The following is a 6,968-nucleotide window of genomic DNA, read 5'->3' on the forward strand; positions in this document are numbered from 1 at the left end:
GCAACAAAAATACAAATAATACAATAAATAGAGGATTTAAGGATTCAACTCAAGGACCACTCAAGAAGGCTAGGCTTACCAATCGGGGATTGCGGAGTGTTAATAAATAGATTAACTTAGGATCCGCACTTAGGAGGCATAGACTCCACTTATGGACTAAGGGGTTTAAAAAGCAGAGATTAAATACTTACAACTCTTACGACTCTGATACCAGAAATCACGGAAGCATATATATATGAAGATTTTATATATGAGGATTTTATATATGAGGATTTTTATGTATGGACGACATGTCTCAACAGCGGGGCGGACCACAATATCTGCACTCCACACCTGTCCCAACTAAAGCTAGCATTATTTATATTGAGATCTAACTCCCTACAATTACTCCAAGAGTAAGTATGACCTAACATGTTTCAAGGTGAAGAAACAAATCAGAGAAGATTAGTAACATTAAATGGTTGAGATACCACAGTCTTCAACCACTCCCAACAGCTCTAACATCCTCAGTAACTTCAACAGAAAGAAACCCAGATGTTTGATGATGAAGAAGAAGGTGATCGAGGGAGGATTCGAGGCTAGAATAAAACATCGATCAGAACTTCAACTATACGTACATTGTCCAGTGTGCATGGTAGGCATACACAAATACACAAATGTACGAGTATGAAATTTCGTTATTAACGTTTATGACACTGCATGGGAAGGAAAAACCAACATGATTTGACTGGGTGTTTATCTATCACCTCAGGTGAGTCGGTTCTCTCTCTCACACACAGAGATAACGTAATTAGTAATTAGTTAACTATCAGTGTCTGGCAACGTTGATCTGGACCGAAGTTCAGTAATTATTTGATTATTGACTTGGACTTGGAGTTCCAAGCGTAACGTGCTTCTGGGGCTGACTAGTTCTGTCACCCACATCGATCAGATGCTCTTGCCAACTCAAGTCTTTCTTTGAATGGTTTGATTTGGTGGGATTTACCTCTTGATTTTATTATATCTTTAGTTCTTTACAATCTCACCCGCATAGATATTAGCAACCACCGCTCACTATGTGTGAGCAAATGAAGTGTGAAGTTATATAAGAAAATTATCCTGAATTTTTAAAATTTATTTTCTGATAATTTACATTTTTATTTTTAAATTATATAATTTTATTTTCAAATAACATATGGTGAAAGAGTCTTAATGTAATTTCACATGCGTTTTGATTGACAAAATTTATTTAGATTATTAATAATATATATTATATATATGAGATTACCTAATTTTCAGTTCTATTAATTTTACTTTATAGCTTGATTATGTCTTTTAATTTGTTTTCTACCAGAGAAATTATAATTTTGGGTTTAAGGAGTTAGGTTTCATGTCCCATTTTCGCTTTGTATTTCTTTTTGTCTTTTAAATAACATTTGATAGAGGTTTCGCTAATGATCAACCTACTGATGATTTATTATTATTAATATTTTCAAAAATAATTTTCATTGATTAATTCAATTTTTGAACGTTGAAAATTTTTGATTTTCATTGCAAAGAATTAAGAGAGTTTTGACATTGGACGTAACATCTAAGCATTTGGAGAGGTGTGCATGGAAAGTGTTTTGATGCCGTCTTGGGCTCATGGTGTCTGGTAGTTTAGACCAGTTGGGCCCAACGTAATCTTTTAAGCTCGTTCTCTCTTTCTTCCATCATAAGAAATTAAGAACCCATGTCGCCGCAGACCTCCGCCGCACGATCCATGCATGCATATAATTTCTGCTTGGGGAATCTGATCGATCGACTACCCATGCAATTTGTAACCTTCCCTTCTGGAAATACGACGAAATTTTCCCGACCCAAGTCGGTCAGGTCATTCAGGTGAGAGATTATTCATCAGTGGGTAGCTTCGTAATCATAATATCTTACTGCTTTGATGCCTTCTTAATTTTCAATTTGATAGGTTTCCTTACTGTACCCAGTACCCTTCATGGTAGTTGGCCTTTAATATTTGAGTTTCTGCAATAATTGAAAGGCTTCTTGGCTATGCACTTCTGGAATTTCAGTAATAATGGAGATAGTGATCGACCATCAACTACAATGTAATTTCCTTTAGTCCTTTGCTCGTGCATAGCATGTCTCTTAGTTTTTGAGTTTCTTTTGTGACCAAGTGTTCCAAACAGATTACAGATGTGCTGGTCGTTGAAGCAGTCTATCAAACAATTATTTAAATTAATACTTGAAAGGGAAATGAAAGGCCTATTGGTATTAGTCAACTGATCACCAGTATGTGAATTAGAGGCTAACGTAGCTCATCCGAATTAGTTATTTTGATTGATTAGCTATATTTCCTATGTAAAGAAATCATTCTGAAATGATTGGCAATCAGCTTAGGCCGTATGGGATGAGCAATATGGTTAGTATTCAAGATAATGAAATATATAGTTTTCCATGCATGGTTAGTTACATTCAGTATGCACTCAGTTCACTATTATGTTATATCAGTCTAAAAAATAATCACTTACAGAATTTGTATAACATCAAGTAGTTTTTGAGCTAAATAATCTTATTTGATTCATGGTAAAGTGGATGGAAGGTGATCAGTTACATGATGTTCGATACATTGGCTAATGTGATTATAGAGATAGGCACATGATAAGGAAGATTTTCTGGACAGCGTATCTCACTTACAAGATCTAAAGTTGGATGCTCAACAAGATTCAGACATCAATTACAATTTCAGAGAGCAGACTTCAATGCAATGGGTTCGAAGACACTTGGATTCACCACAGCAAATGCAAGAAGCTCCTGGTCATGTTCAAAGGCAGCCATGTCTCCCTCACTCAAGGTCACCCAAGCCTCTATACCATCCTCATTTCTTGTACCCGCCAAAGATGCTACATTTCTGTTTAAACCACTAGGAATATTGCTCACCCATACTGGCCTTCCCCAACCAAAATTCACCTCATACAAAACCTTATTATCACACAAATTTGTGCAGACATGCAAGTTCATAATGTCATCTCTTTGGATGAAATCATCTGCCTCTTTGAAAGATTCGATAACCACCCGAGATCCATGACTCCCTTTTAGTCTTTCAGCACAAGTGTTACTCACCTCCTTGATCCCTTTTTGTAGTTGAGCAACCAAGCCATGCAGCTCCAGCTCACTCTCATTTGCCTGTGCAGCAAAGCATCCGACAAGGTTTCCTATCGAGTCAGCTGACAAAGGAGGCACAACCCTTTTGCGAATGTCCACAGATTGGGACAACTAAGAGAGCTTAGGAGTAAACTTGTGCAGTGAGCTTGATCTTGAGGCTGCAGCCACCGCACATCTCCAAATGAGAGCTGTGACCACTTCCGAATTTGTGGGCTGTTTCACATTTGCACTGGCTACTCTGGTCCGAAGGGCACCAATTTTTGATGCATCAAGCACAAACCTCTTTGTGACAAAACCATTCATCTGCTTCTTGATGATATGATCCACAGTAGAGTTGTTGGCAGAGGGACCATCCATCGGTGGGAACCGAAATGAGGCGTTGAAATCAGGAAGCAGAGCTTGACTAAATCCACGAGCACTAGCAGCCCATGACATAATGAATGTGCTGAGTGAAGATGCATCACCTAACTTACGTGACATGCACACACCAATTGCCAATCCACCACAATCAAAGAAGCTCTCCTGAACAAGAAGAAGAGGCCCGCTCCCTGCATCAGGAGACTCAATCTCTACCGGAAGGAGCTGCCTCAGCGTCACGGCATCAGGTTGTGCTAAAAGGGTGGAGAGAAGGCCATGGACACGAGCTTCCACATAGTCAATACCATTATCGTGGCATTCGATTGAGACATTTCCTTTGATTCTTCCAGCAAAAGGGTAGAAACGAGTCAGAGTTTCCGACAGTGACTTCTTCATCCAGAGTGATCTCTTTTCAGGTGGAAGCGTAACATCATGATCATTGTAGGGATAGAAGAGAACCAAGGGCTCATAAGCAACAGTAGCAAGTTGGTCTAGAAGGGAAAGCTTGTAGTGTTTGAGATAATGGGGGATTGGAGAAGATGGCTTGATTATTTCACTCTTGATTACCTCAAACTTCATAATATCAGATACACACAAACACAGCAGAGAGATGACATATAACACCCTCTATCTGTTACGTTCTTCTCATAATCCCCCCATCGTTCTGCTAAAGCTCAAATATAATTCCTTTAAAAAAAAGCTCAAATATAACACCCTCCTCTGGTCAGCTTATTATTTATTTATTTTTCTGAAGGTCAGTTTCTTCTTACACGTCTGTTATAAAATAATTAATTAGCTATCAGATATAAATGTTGAATTATTATGCCTCTCACGTTGATCGGTATACAATGTATTATGAGTGTTCTATCATTTTGTCTTATCATTAGATTTCTGATCTATTAATAATATTATCATCTAACCACAAACATGACTTCCGTGCTTGAGTGCTTGACTATTATGGCAAATTGATCTGATAAGGGATAGTTAGCAATCTTAGCATCTTAAAGATCACAACTTCTCTATACTTACTTTTAATAGGGCCAGTCCCTCCTTAATTGAGGTAAGAAAATTATGTGATGTCGGTAAATCAAACACACATATTAATTTGGTGACCCATCAATTGATGGAGCTAATTTTATTGAAACTTGAAGCAGCTTTTGTTGAAGGTAAGAAACAAAGCTACAATCTTAGGGTGGTGGTGGCTGATTTGTTTGACAAAGAAAGAAAAATGCATTGATGAGCATTCCAACATTGAGCATGAATCAAGGAAGAAGATTGACTTTGCTTCCATGCATGTTACATGCAAATACATGAATTGCACAATGATGTTTGCTTATATAAAGGCATGAGAAATGGTACAAAAAGATAGATAAACAATACCAGAGAGATCATCTTGTGTGTGATTAAGAGTGAGAGATAAAGAGAAAACTCCAAGTATAGAGTTTTGTGTGTGTAGCAAAATAAAGTGAGTGTGAGAGTGTATCTCTTCAATTGTGGGTGGGTCCCTTCCAGCATCGGTCATATTCGTGAATGGGTGGACGATAGTGTGTTTCACCATGTTGTCAATGAAACCAACACGCATGAGTTTTGGTTGAAGTTTGAGTCCTTATTTGAGAAAAAGACTACTGCCAAGAAACCTTTTATCATTAAAGAGCTCGTCAACATGAAGTATCGGGGATGCATTCGAGTGACCGAGCACCTCAACAACTTCCAGAATGTACTCAATCAATTAGCCACGGTGAGCATGAAGATTGATGATGAGTTACAAGAGTTGCTGCTGCTCGAGTCATTAATAGATAACTGGGAAATATTTGTTGTTACTGTAAGTAACTCTGCTCCTAATGGTGTATTATCTATGGAAAATATTAAAGATAATATGTTGAACGAAGAAACAAGGAGTTCTTCATCAAGTTCAAAAAATGATCAATTCCTCGTTGTGGAGAGAAGAGGAATGAGCAAGAGAAAAAGACCCAGAGGTCACGAAAGGAGTATGAGTAAATCCAGAATAAGGTTCAGCGGAAAGTGTCACCATTGTGGTCTTCCAGGCCACATGAAGAAAATTTGTAACAAATTGAAATGGGAATTCAAAGAAACGAGAAGACGCTACTCATTAACAAAATGAGGACACAAACAATGTTGTTGCTGCCATGTCTCATGATGAGTGTGAGCTCCTGTCACTTGGAGATGAATGTCTACTAGTAGATAATCCTAGAGTTCAATAGATCATTGATTCCGAAGCCTCGTTTCATGCCACCTCTCACATAGAGTTCTTCACCACGTACAAAGCATGTGACTTTGATAAAGTGAAGATGGGCAATGATAGCTACTTCAATATTGTTGGGATTAGAGATATTTACTTGTAGACAGATGTGGGCTGTCAGTTATTGTTAAAAGACGTGAGACATGTTCCTGGTCTACGTCTCAATCTTATGTCAATTGGTGTACTTGATCGACAAGGCTTTCATCATCGTGGTGGTGATGGAAAGTGGAAGCTTACCAAGGGATCTCTTGTATTTGCCATAGGGAAAATGTGTTGCACACTCTACAATACCTATTGAAAGATATGCAAGAGTGAGATGAATGCAGTCAAGGAATCTTCTCCAAGTTTGTGGCATAGACGTCTTAGCCACTGTAGAACGAGAATCTGAAAACAAATAAGAATGCAGACACGTGTACAAATAAAATGTACTTTATTGATAATCAAACGTGAGGTTATAATCTTTGTGAACTCCTATGATTCTATCTCCGTATGTAACTTGACTCAAGGGTGACGTACACTTGATCTTGAGAATTTGAGTTTGGATTTGGATTTGATGAAGAACGAGCGATTTGGTAGCTTGATGATTCTTCATTGACTTGAGTTTAGATTTGGATTTGATGAAGAAGGAGCGATTTGGCAACTTGATGATTCTTCGTGGACTTGAGAGACTTCGGGATTTCTCGAGAGTGATCTTACTCTCTCTTGTGTTGAAGTAGAAGTAGGGGTCCTTCTCTTGAGCTCTAGTACCTCTTCTCTTGCTCAAGTGATTTTCTCTATTTTTCTCAAGTCTCATTCTCTTTATGTTAAAATGGGTATTTATAGTGTCAAAGCTTCTATTTTATAGAATATTTTAATGACACTAAAAATAATAATATTTCTTTAATTATATAATTAAATCAATATGTATTTTCTGATTAATTTAAAATTAGTTATTCTCATAACTAAATTAAACATATTCAAATAATTGATTTAATTATAACCGTTAAGGAATTTATTAATTTAATCAAATGTTCGATTACCATTTCGAATCGTCAATGACGTTCAATTTTCGATTTAAGTCAGAATCACGTAGCTTAGATTACGATTATCCATTTATGTGGTGACGCAAGTTTTATTCGGATCCGCACGAACTTTGTTGACTTTTGGGCCACGTGTGCAATTTTTTCGGGTTCTTGGTCGATTTAATCATTTAATGAAGATGATTTACTTCATT

The 6,968-nt window shown here is 37.4% G+C and overlaps 1 pseudogene; it reads right to left on the reverse strand.

Annotated features, from left to right (window-relative positions):
- Positions 1–2,454: 2,454 nt before the first annotated feature.
- LOC126788217 (BAHD acyltransferase At5g47980-like) lies at positions 2,455–4,162 on the reverse strand (annotated as a pseudogene).
- Positions 4,163–6,968: the final 2,806 nt, after the last annotated feature.

Source organism: Argentina anserina, chromosome 3, assembly GCF_933775445.1.
Source record: "Argentina anserina chromosome 3, drPotAnse1.1, whole genome shotgun sequence".
NCBI lineage: Eukaryota > Viridiplantae > Streptophyta > Magnoliopsida > Rosales > Rosaceae > Argentina > Argentina anserina.